The sequence below is a fragment of the Anomaloglossus baeobatrachus genome, chromosome 2 (assembly GCF_048569485.1).
Source record: "Anomaloglossus baeobatrachus isolate aAnoBae1 chromosome 2, aAnoBae1.hap1, whole genome shotgun sequence".
Classification (NCBI taxonomy): Eukaryota; Metazoa; Chordata; class Amphibia; order Anura; family Aromobatidae; genus Anomaloglossus; species Anomaloglossus baeobatrachus.
Window position 1 is genome coordinate 801649157 of NC_134354.1, and position 12316 is coordinate 801661472.

A 12316-nucleotide genomic window follows, 5' to 3' on the forward strand; every position below is an offset into this window, starting at 1 on the left:
ACAGGATCAAAGGGATGGGCATGCAGGTCTTGTGGTCAACAGAACTCCCCTGGGGCTAACTATTGTTTGTCTTGTGGGTCCCCACGCCCAGAAATAATGCACAAGGTGCCTCTGTTCCCAATGAGGACCACATGTCATGTACAGTTTACACCCCCGGGAGTGGATGGGAATAACCAACCAGTACACCATCACCCTCAGGTATGGCCAATAGAAACATATCGGCCCTGGTCCCCCAGTGAGCTTATTGCCCTTGCTACTCAACTCCCCGATCCCCGAAAAACCCCCCTTACATTTAGAACGCGCCTTCAGGGTGTCCAAGAGGCATATCGGGCCACGTGGGATGATCTTGTTTCAGTCATTTTACAGAAAGGGAGCGACCCCTTACTCATGGAAATTACTCAAATGATGCCAGGGCAGGAACCTGCTCTTAAGAACACAACAGATTCAGGACGAGAATTTGTACAGAGGTTGCTGCACTGGGCTCGTGCAGAACAGGATAAGAAACAAGATCTGTTGCAGACTGTAGTGCAGGACAAAACGCAGTCAGTCTCAGAAAATGCCTCTGTGTTAGAACAAACATGGTTAGATTTTGGGTATGAGCATAATGATGATAAAGATCGCCGATTATTGTTGCAGTGTTTCATGAATGGCCTTAGACCTACAGTACAGACTGCTGTGCGTACTAGTCGCCCAGAATGGCGCAATATGCAATGGGTTGATTTGAAAGAAATAGCCAGGGGTGCTGAACTAGAAGCCATGTCAAAAAAAAAGGGTTAATTTGGCCCCTATGCAGCCCAGAAGAGGAAGGGGGAGGGGGAGAGGGGGAAACTGTCGACAATCAGGGGATAGAGACTACAGCAATGTAGAATGTTGGTCTTGTGGGCAAAAAGGGCATTTTTCTGCCAAATGTCCCACGAAGTCAACAGCTACTACTCTGACCCCTCCATAGGAAACTGGCAATCCAGATGTCTCCCTTTGCCCCGTTGTCACCCCTCAGGGACCTACACTTACTGTTCCTATTTCTCTGGGGGAGGGACAAACTGTTACATTCATGGTAGACACTGGAGCAGCCCGTACAGTATTAATGCAAGAACATGTTCCGGAGGACATATTGTCGCCTGAATTTGTGACTTGCGAAGGGGTAGAGGGACGACCTACTAAATTACAAATGACTCAGCCGCTCCGACTGAATTTACATGACTCACTTTCAATTGTGACCCAGGTTTTAGTCTCCCCTGATGTACCTTTTAATTTGTTAGGGACAGATGTGTTACAGAAGATTGGAGCCTGCATAGAATTCACTCCAAATGGCCCCAAGATGACCACCCCCTTTGATGAAGGCACTCTATGTAGTCTCCTGTCTCTGACTATTCCCACTACCCTGGACACTGACCACTCTAAACCCCAGTCCCTGCCAACTTGGCTTGAAAATGTACCCAACAAATTGTGGGCAAATAGCAAACTTGATGTGGGAAAACTAACTGTTCCCCCAGTGACTGTAAAACTTAAACCAGGTGCCCAGCCCCCTTGTATAAAGCAGTACCCGTTAAGTGCTGCCCAGGATGCAGCAATACATGAAAATGTCCAAGAGCTCCTGACAAAAGGTCTTATTGTTCCTATAACCTCCCCATTTAACACCCCACTGTACCCAGTCAAAAAGAAAACCCCACCTGGGCAGCCAGTCGCTTATCGTATGGTTCATGATCTCCGAGCGGTCAATGCAGTAACCATAGTGGATACTCCCCTTGTGCCTAACCCACATACTCTCCTGAATCAGGTCCCCAGTACAGCTACTTGTTTTACAGTAATTGATCTGGCCAATGCTTTTTTCTCTGTTTGTCTGTCCACTGAATGTACCTCATATTTTGCTTTCACACATAGAGGTACCCAGTACGCCTGGGCAGTCCTTCCTCAGGGAGCAGCTAACTCGCCCTCTTTGTTCTCCACGTCCTTAAAGACAGTCTTAGATAACTGGTGCCCCCTTGATTCTTCTACTGTTCTGTTACAATACGTGGATGACCTCCTCCTTTGTTGTACCACAGATCAGTTATGTCAGACTGAATCCCAATCTCTGTTGATATTTCTAGCAGAAAATGGGTGCAAAGCTTCAAAAGACAAACTCCAATTGTGTGAGTCCACAGTTATCTTTCTGGGGCATTGCCTGTCTCCAGGAATCAAGCATCTCAGCCCAGGGAGGATTGAGGCAATACTAAAAGTACCTCTCACCAGATCTACTAAGTCCCTACGAGCATTCTTGGGCCTAGTCCAGTATTGTCGGCTTTGGATTCCAAATGCCTCTAGTGTCATGGCCCCATTGTTCCAATGCCTTAAAACTGAACCTTTTACTATTGGCCCTGAAGCAGTTGATGCATTCCACACCCTCAGGTCCACCCTCTCTGCCTCACCAGCTCTTGGTATCCCAAACTATGACAAATCTTTTACTCTTTACTGTCACGAACAGGCAGGCCATGCATCTGGCGTCCTCACTCAAGAACATGGTGGGCGACAACGCCCTGTAGGATATTACTCTGTAACTCTAGATTCAGTCATTATGGGTTCCCCTTCATGTGTACGAGCTGTGGCGGCTGCTTCAGAACTCGTTAAAAAGACAGAGGACATAGTGTTAGGCAACACTCTCACAATTCAGGTTCCTCATGCTGTATCTGAAATACTCCAACAGGCTCAGACCCGCCATCTGTCAGCATCCAGACTGACAAAATATGAAGTATCCCTTCTCACACCCCCTCATATTGTTATCAAACGTTGTAATGTTCTAAATCCAGCCACACTATTACCAGTGGATTTAGAAAAGGGAGGAAAAGTTCAGGATGGGGAAAAGGGAGAGACTGTGAGCCAAGACGTGGAAGCTAAGGTAGACATGACACATGAACATAACTGTCAGGCATTGATGGAAGCAGAAACAAAGGGCTTGGCAAATATCACTGATGTACCACTCACTAACCCCTCAGCTGAGTATTTTGTAGATGGTTCCAGAGCTTGGGACAATGATCAAGGACGGTTCATCACCGGGTATGCAGTAGTCCACGATGGTAAGGCAGTAATAAAAGAAACACTCCCCTCCAGCAGTTCTGCGCAAGAGGCTGAGCTGAAAGCACTCTCTGCAGCATGCAATCTGGGAAGAGGTAAGGAGATTAATGTATTTTCTGACTCACAATATGCTTTTGGGGTAGCACACGACTTTGGCGCCATTTGGCGAAGCCGTAATTTCCTGACCTCTGCTGGCAAACCCATAAAGAATGCGCAGGCGGTAGAGCAGCTACTGACAGCACTCACCCTTCCCCGAAGGGCAGCCATAGTCAAAGTATCGGCACACACACGGGAACAAACTCCCCTTGCAGTAGGGAATGCACTGGCCGACAAGGCGGCTAAAGAAGCAGCAAGACTACCTCTGACAGACATACTGGCCATAACAGACATAGCCCTCTCAGGGAGCTTAGTGACCGAGAGTGCGGGGTGCCCCCTTACAGCAAAGGAGGCTGGCACCGTACCGGCCCCAGTGGCCGTTGATCGTGAGCTGTTGCAGGTCTTCCAGACCCAGGCCCCCTCAAACGAACAGAATGCGTGGGTTAAAAGTGGGCGCTGTACGGTCAGAGTCAGGGGTATGGCAGGTAAACACCCGGATTTGCCTCCCACGCTGCCTGTTCCCCATGATGGCTGCCCTTGCACATTCCCCGGTGCATAATTCAAAGGGTGTGATGTGTGCAGTAGTGTTACAAAACTGGTGTGCCCCAGGGTTCCCGAATGCGGCTGCAAAGTATGTTCAGGGATGTCTTGTTTGTGCAAAACATAACCCCGGTAGGCCTATTCGAGTCCCACAGAAATGCACACCAAAACCAGATTACCCGTTTCAGAGACTGCAGGTGGACTACATACAGCTACCTAAGGTGGGTACTTATGAATACGCCCTGGTATGCATTGATCTTTTCTCTGGGTGGCCGGAAGCTTGGGCAGTATCCAAAGCAAATACAAAAACTACTGCCAAGAAGTTGATAAGTGAGGTGGTTTGCAGATATGGGGTTCCCGAAACCATAGAAAGTGACAGGGGTACTCACTTCACTGGGGAATTAATGAAACAGATCATGGCTACTTTGCAGATAGAACAGGCTTTCCATGTTCCCTATCACCCACAAAGTAGTGGGAAGGTGGAACGCCTTAACGGTACCCTTAAATTAAAAATCCAGAAGTGCATGGAGGAAACACACTTGTCCTGGGTAGATTGTTTGCCCATCGCATTGTTTTCAGTGCGAACTGCCCCAAGGGGTATAGAGAAGCTGTCCCCATATGAAATACTGTTTGGTGGTGTTCCTAAGACAGGATTGTATTTTCCACAGCAATTGCAGGCTTCATATGGTACTCTCACTGAGTATGTCCTTGAGTTGCATAAACATTTGAATGTTACTCATAAACGTGTTCTCTCCTCCATCCCAGACCCCAACTGTATACGTGGCACACACACACTGGCACCAGTCGACTGGGTTGTGGTCAAGAGACACATAAGGAGACCACTGGAACCTAGACACAGTGAGCCATTTCAAGTGATACTGACCACTGCCACTTCTGTCAAGCTCGAAGGCAAAGACACTTGGATCCATGCGAGCCACTGCAAAAAGATCCTGAACCCTGGTAAAAGCAGAAATGATGACCCTGCCCCTCTGGACCATGCTGATGTCAATTGTGTCCCTTGCCTGGTCTCTCAATGAGGAGCTAAAAGAGGACTGGGATAATAAACTGATAAAGCATCACCAAGTCTTGCTCCGAGACATGGACTCTGGAGACCGCCCTAAGAACTGCTGGATATGCACTCATAGCCCAATAGCCTCTAACTCTATGCCATATCTCGCTGTGCCTCTGACTCCATATGAGGTTTTCAACTATAGTTGTTTCCACGAAGAGACTTTTGATTCTGTCCACTATAATGGAGGAAGCCTCACCAGCAGCCATGTGGTTCCGATCCAAATTGCGGGGTGGGTGGAGAGCCCATGGTTACAGATAAATCTTACAGGAAGTTTAAAATGTTGGTATGAGCTAGACCTTGTGCAAGGTAAATTCATAACTGTGTATAAGCTGTGGACAAAGAAGCGCAATAGGGTATTACCCCAATAAAATGGGGTGAGGGGGGAGAGTATATACTCACCAGATGGAGTTGTGCAAGTCACAACCCCTTAAACAGCATGTAAATTAACGATCCAGGCAGCAGCCACCCGATGGCAGATAACAGAGAGTGGTGGATATAGGTGATAATGCCGCACCACAGATCACTTCAGGAACAGTAAGATTAACGTATCTTTATTGGCATAGGTCTACGCGTTTCAGGAGCACCGCTCCCTTCCTCAGGACCGTACAGAACCAAGAAACATCAAATCTAAAATGGTGTCTGCTGACATACAATAAATAGCCCCATTGACGTCATGGGGGCCATCCCTCATGAAAAAAATGAGCGGGAAGAGCACGTTGTAACTAAAAAACATGACATCATCTGAAGCATATGTATATACACATTAAAAACACTGTGCGTATAAAACATTAGAGGTATGAAACATGACAAATGAATAGAAATGTGGACCATAATGTATATGAACACCTCTACATAAAATCGTAGATACAGAAACTATGTTAAGAAAAATGAGCCCTAAAAACCCAAGAATAGAATCAATAAAAGTGGTGTACAAATCGGATAAGTATGTGTGAAATTTATTATTTTATTATTAGCACACAATAAATTTCACACATACTTATCCGATTTGTACACCACTTTTATTGATTCTATTCTTGGGTTTTTAGGGCTCATTTTTCTTAACATAGTTTCTGTATCTACGATTTTATGTAGAGGTGTTCATATACATTATGGTCCACATTTCTATTCATTTGTCATGTTTCATACCTCTAATGTTTTATACGCACAGTGTTTTTAATGTGTATATACATATGCTTCAGATGATGTCATGTTTTTTAGTTACAACGTGCTCTTCCCGCTCATTTTTTTCATGAGGGATGGCCCCCATGACGTCAATGGGGCTATTTATTGTATGTCAGCAGACACCATTTTAGATTTGATGTTTCTTGGTTCTGTACGGTCCTGAGGAAGGGAGCGGTGCTCCTGAAACGCGTAGACCTATGCCAATAAAGATACGTTAATCTTACTGTTCCTGAAGTGATCTGTGGCGCGGCATTATCACCTATATCCACCACTCTCTGTTAAGGTAAATTCATAACACATAGGACTAAGAAATTTCCAGTAGGTGAAATTCCAGTGAAAGGACTTAAGTTAAGCCTGCGATGCCCACACTCCAAGGACTGGGAAAGGTGTGAGAGCACTTCTATTATTAGTGATGATCGTTGTTTCCAGAAACGTAATCATGGACTTTTGAATAATAGTGAACTGTGGTTTATAGATGCGGCACAGACTTGTGAACGACTTGACCCATTTAATTACCCCTTTGAGTCTAAGACATGCCGAGGGAATGAGGTCGGTTTCCAAAATAATCGAACTTGGTGTGCCAAACCTTCGATGCAAGGATTTTTGACTTATATACGTTGTCTTGGGAGACCCACCGACATCATACCCTGTATATTGCCTAAGGATTTATATCTAGTCTGTGGCCATCAGGCTTATAAATGGCTTCCTCCCGGTGCAGAGGGAACCTGCACCTTAGCACGCCTTACGCCTGCTACTTTCATACTACCTCATGGTGACCTAGATATAAATGCTGTCCCCAAACATTCATTATATAGGCGAGCTGCAGACGATGAACCTAGACCAAATGGTAGACCTCATATAGTGGAAATGGGGGTAGCAAATAGATTATTTAGTAGTATGTTCATTTATCCTTTTATAATACAAATGTGGAATAAATTAGTGGAATCGACTGACTATCTAGATGACCAGATATGGGAAGTACTGGGGATAGTAAACCAGACCAATGCAGTACAGGCTCAGATTATTACGGTGGTTAATCAGCATACAATAGTATTGGACTACTTGACTGCTAAGGAGGGTGGGATGTGTCAGATAATAGGCCCTTCTTGTTGCCACTACATAGATCCCAAAGGACATTTTCAAGTAAAAGCCAAGATGGAAATAATTAAAGAAATGAGGGACAAATGGTTACAGGAACACCATGAAAACAAGGACTCTTGGTGGAACAATACTTTTTCATTTCTTAATCCCGCTAATTGGTTTAAGGGTATAGGTGGGTGGCTGATGGGCATTCTGCAAGGCATCCTACAGATGGGAATGTTGGTACTACTAGTGTATGTAGCTGCAAGAATTGGTATATTTGTTGTGACAACATTATGTAAAGAGACTCATAAGATCAAACATCACAGGCCGTCAGTTAACACATCTGCAAAACATCAAAGTGCTCCCTTGGTAAACATATATGATGAAGTTTACAAACAAGATATCTATCGGTGAACGGGGTTGGCCCCTCCATGCTGTCACAGCATGGGGATATAGCTGGTGGATAAATTGTCTGTAAATAATAAAAAGGGAGGAATTGTTATGGTTAATATTTTATATTAAGTTTGATTATCATTTAAGCAATTTATATATCTATATATCTTTGATAATTTTGTACTTTTATATTAGCTTCATAAGTGTTATTCATAAAAGCAATAACACAGGGTGTACTCTTTGTTATAAAGATGCTTTTGTCTCAAAGGTCTTTGTTAATGAATGTCCAGAAAACTGGACAGAGCTAGATTTTTAGGAATGCAGCAGGATCCATCATTTACGATCTTGTTATTGACAACCTATATACCCATTTAAGGTAATCTATTAGGTCATGCCCCTTTCTTTGTGACAGTAATAAAACTAGTGTCTTGGGCATCTGAGATTTCAGACAAGCCTAGCACACTGACACAATTGGCTGTGTGTGTGTCCTTGTTCTCCGATCGATTGACCAACTTGATTTAGTTAACACTGGCAAACGTGTGAGACCATTTGTCTTTCTCCTATAGCTTTTTTTGTATAGCAAGGTTTCCATGACAGGGCTCATGGTTGCTGTCACGTTTCAGGCACGGCTCACGGTTGTGGTCACATTTGGGGTCAAGGCTGACGGTTGTATTCATGTTTCAAGACTCACGGTTCATGTTTGGGGTCAGGACTCATGGATGTGTTCATGTTTCAGGGCTCACAGTTCTGGTCACGTTTGGGGTCAGGGCTCATGGTTGTGGTCATGTTTGGGGACAACCTTTCAATCTTTAAATCACATATTACGACATGGAAAAGGTTTATCGATGATGTCTTCCTTATTTTCAATGGTCCTAGTACCGTATTTGAAGAATTTTTTCACTATATCAATCAACAAATTCCTGGATTAACATTTACTAAACACATGGACCATCATACTATTAATTTTCTGGATACTTTGATCACTATTGATTCATGGGGCACCATTTCATCAGACCTTTATGTTAAGGAAACCGATAGAAATAGTTTACTCCATTATAGCAGTTGTCACCCTCGTCACCTTAAACAATCCTTACCTTATTCACAACACAAACGGGTGGCCAGGATCGTGTCAGATACTACGCAACGAATGCTTAGACACAAAGAAACCAAACAAGGAAAGTATGGCACTCTGTTATCTGTATAGCGGTGCCAGGATAGGGTCCAAACCCAATTACAAGAAAAAGAAAAATCCGGCACTCACAATTCAATGCGTGAAAAACAGAATTATTTATTCAGTAATGGCTCATAAGTGTGAAAAATATAATTCTTTCAATGTGATGATAATTGACGTTTCGGTCATATGAGACCTTCATCAGAATCACACATTTGATTATATATACCTATAGTACGGGCACCTGTTTTTCCGGTATGTCTACCGATATTTTTTCTTATTCTACTACTGAAACATCCAACATTATTGGACGGACCACTATATCCGGAGAATTCCTACACATTCCTACACAAGAGTTCAAAACCAGGTATTTTGAAAGGGAATCGCGTCATTTACTCAACTTGGAGCTTCATTGTGCTACCATTACCGAATATCTTCGTGTGAAGAGAATTCCAAGGGGACTTCGAGTTAACCTAAGACCTACGATTTTTAGTGACAACAAGGATTTTTGCACAATTTTTGAACATATATTGAATAAATGTTCTTTGGATTTAATGACTCTTACTCTTGAATATCTACATAAGTCCATAGATTCTACTAAAGAAAAAGTGACTTCTATTGAAACTCAGCTTGAGTCTACACTTACACCTGAAGAACTTTCTACTACTAAAGAAAAACTTCAATCCTCACTCCAGATTCATAAACAAGAATCTCAAAAGAAGAAAAGACAGAAGTTTTTACGCGATACAGAAGATTATATTAACAACAGAGTCTATAGATGGCACGATACATTCAAGATACAGCCCTTCAGACCGTATCGCTCTTCATCAGACACATCCTTGTCAGATTCAGAGAATGGCACTCAATCTCGTCAAGGGAGATATATACCTCCTTTTTTAGGCCAACGACGACAACAAAACCGAAGAGGCAAACGCGGCGGGGGGGGACAATGTTACAGAAACTCCACGAACAAATGTGACAACCAGATCCCAGGTAGGGAAGAGTCCCTAGTTATTAATATTTCATCTAAAAATCTTTCATCACAACAAATGTGCCTATTACAGAAAGGACTATCCTTCTGTCCGTCATATAAATTTAATCCATTTAACCTATATATGGACCTTCAAAGGTTCTTTAGGTCTTTACGATTGAAAGCACATTTTCCCCCAAAGGTTCTGGGTATATTCCTACTAGAGATCTGGTTATTCAAAAATCACCATTTAACCTTTCTGATCTTGGTCTTAAAATAAAAAGTACCTTTATGCCACCAAAAAATATGCCACCTGTGGAAACGTTTATCTCCTTAGTTGAACGTGATATATCACAACTATATAAGATTATTGAACTAGGATTGTTACATTGCCCATCCAATATGTCTGAATCTGACAAGATAGCCCTTAATACATTGATTGAAGAGAAAGATCTAATTTTAAAACCTGCTGATAAGGGAGGAGCCACTGTTATTATGGATAAACAGATGTATATCAATGAAATTAGTTCTCAGCTTTCTAATGTTGAAGTATATACTGCCTTGACTAATAATCCCACATCTGACATTAGGTCCAAAATTAAAAATACTATAGAACCTTATCTCAAATCAGGTCTTATTGACAATAAGGTTTTTGAATTCCTTCAGAAAAAAGATCCATTGTGCCTATCTTTTATGTATTGCCCAAAATACATAAACGATTAGAGAACCCTCCAGGTAGGCCCATAGTGGCAGGAACGGATTCAATCTTGTCACCATTGGCAATTTTACTGGAGAAAATTTTGACTCCTTTGATAAAAAAGACAGACTCTTTTTTATTGGATACAGGCGAATTCTTAGAAATTATACATAAATTTGATAATTTACCACCGGATGAGATAATAGTCACTTGGGATGTTGGCAGTTTATATACCTCAATTACTCATGAGAAGGGCATTGAATCAGTATATAAATTACTATCCGATAATAATTTTGATCCAGGGATGAAAAAATTCTGTATTGACTTGCTTGACATTGTACTACGCGACAATTTTTTTCTTTTTCAGGACACTTTTTATTTACAGACACAAGGTACAGCTATGGGGTCCAATGTAGCCCCCCCTATGCAAATTGCTATATGTCATACTTTGAACAAGCATTTATTTATTCACATGATCTCTTTAAATCACATGCATTATGCTGGCGTCGTTATATAGATGATATTTTTTGCATATGGGGGGGCTCACTGGATACCCTTTTACTGTTTCATGATTATCTAAATAGCATCTGGCCAGAATTACAATTCACTATACAATATGATTATCAGTGACTCAATTTTTTGGATACTATAGTCATCAAAGGAATTGGCGGTCAACTGGAGACAGATCTTTATATAAAAGCTACTGATAAGAGCAATTTATGATTAATCTGTTTTTATTAATTTTTCACACAGTAAACAACAATATTTTTAGAGAAAAAGAAAGCAAGATTAGATAAAGGATTCGTGATAACGGTCTCTCTCCTAAACCTGCAGTCTTGCATATTCCATTACATATAATATAATTGAACTATACACTTGCTTTTCATATGTGCTCTATATTAACGTTTCTCCTCATGTAGCCAAGTACCAACTATTTCAGTTTCCCATTCCTTGCACTTTCGAGTGTACTTCAACTACTATGTGATAAGAACAATTTATTACAGTTCTCCAGCTGCCATCCCAAGACTGTCAAAAAGTCGATTCCTAAATCCCAGTTTCTGAGAGTAAATAGAATAGTGAGTCAAGATGCCATCAGGTTGAAAAGGTTAGATGAAATGAGTTCCAAATTTAAAGCTAGAGGTTATCCTGATAATATACTTACAAATAGTTTAGTCACACATAGTAGGACATCTAACGTAGGAAATCGGGTCCCTTTTGTTCATACTTTCCATCCTTATGCATATAAAGTGCATAAATTCATTCGTCATAATTGGCACATTCTTAGCCGGGGATACCCAGAGATATTGGAATTTCAAAATCCATTCCTTCCATGCTTTCGAAGGGCTCAAAATTTGAGGAACAAATTGGTTAGAGCCGATGTGGGTCCTATATTACCATCCATTACACAGAGCTACCTTAGTACACCTCGAAAAGGCACGTTCCCATGTTTGAACTGCCTACAATGCAATAACATTGTCACGAACCACCGGGGGGGTCACTCAGAAATCCCCCGCGCTGGCTACCAGTACGTCACAATCGGGGGGTAACAAGTGGGGGTCACCCCTCCTTTATACCTCCCGACCGACAGACAGAGCACGTGACGCGCTCTCTAGCGCCCCTCTTATAGTCAGGCCAATTATGGAATTGCCCGACAATAAGCAAGGAGGCCGCTATACTACTTATGCCGATTATTGAAGGGTCCCCGGTGAGAGTAGGGTATATATTCCCCCGACCTCCGCGGGCGGAATATATAAAACCTCCCCGAATCTCACTGGCCTCCCCACAATAATCCTTGGCACAACTCGCTGCCACCAACCGCTTCACGGTAACTATTAGCCGAACACACAGACGTGGGATTCAAGATCGAGATAACAGAACAGCCCAAGATTAATTATATAATTTAATCAGCCTAAAGCACACTAGAAACTACAATATATACAATAGGGAATCTACAGAATATACATATGTCAGAGTACAGTTACAGATAAAGCATGGTTTACAAACAGGTATGCAATTCAATCAGTTACCTTGTGCGTCTGGCCACAGGGGGCGCTGTAGACCAGG

The 12316-nt window shown here is 42.4% G+C and overlaps 1 protein-coding gene across 1 annotated transcript in view; it reads right to left on the bottom strand.

Moving 5' to 3' along the window:
* The window catches only part of LOC142292394 (aldehyde dehydrogenase family 3 member B1-like), a 310248-nt gene that overhangs the window by 37040 nt on the left and 260892 nt on the right, over positions 1 to 12316 (bottom strand). The window lies entirely within an intron of this gene.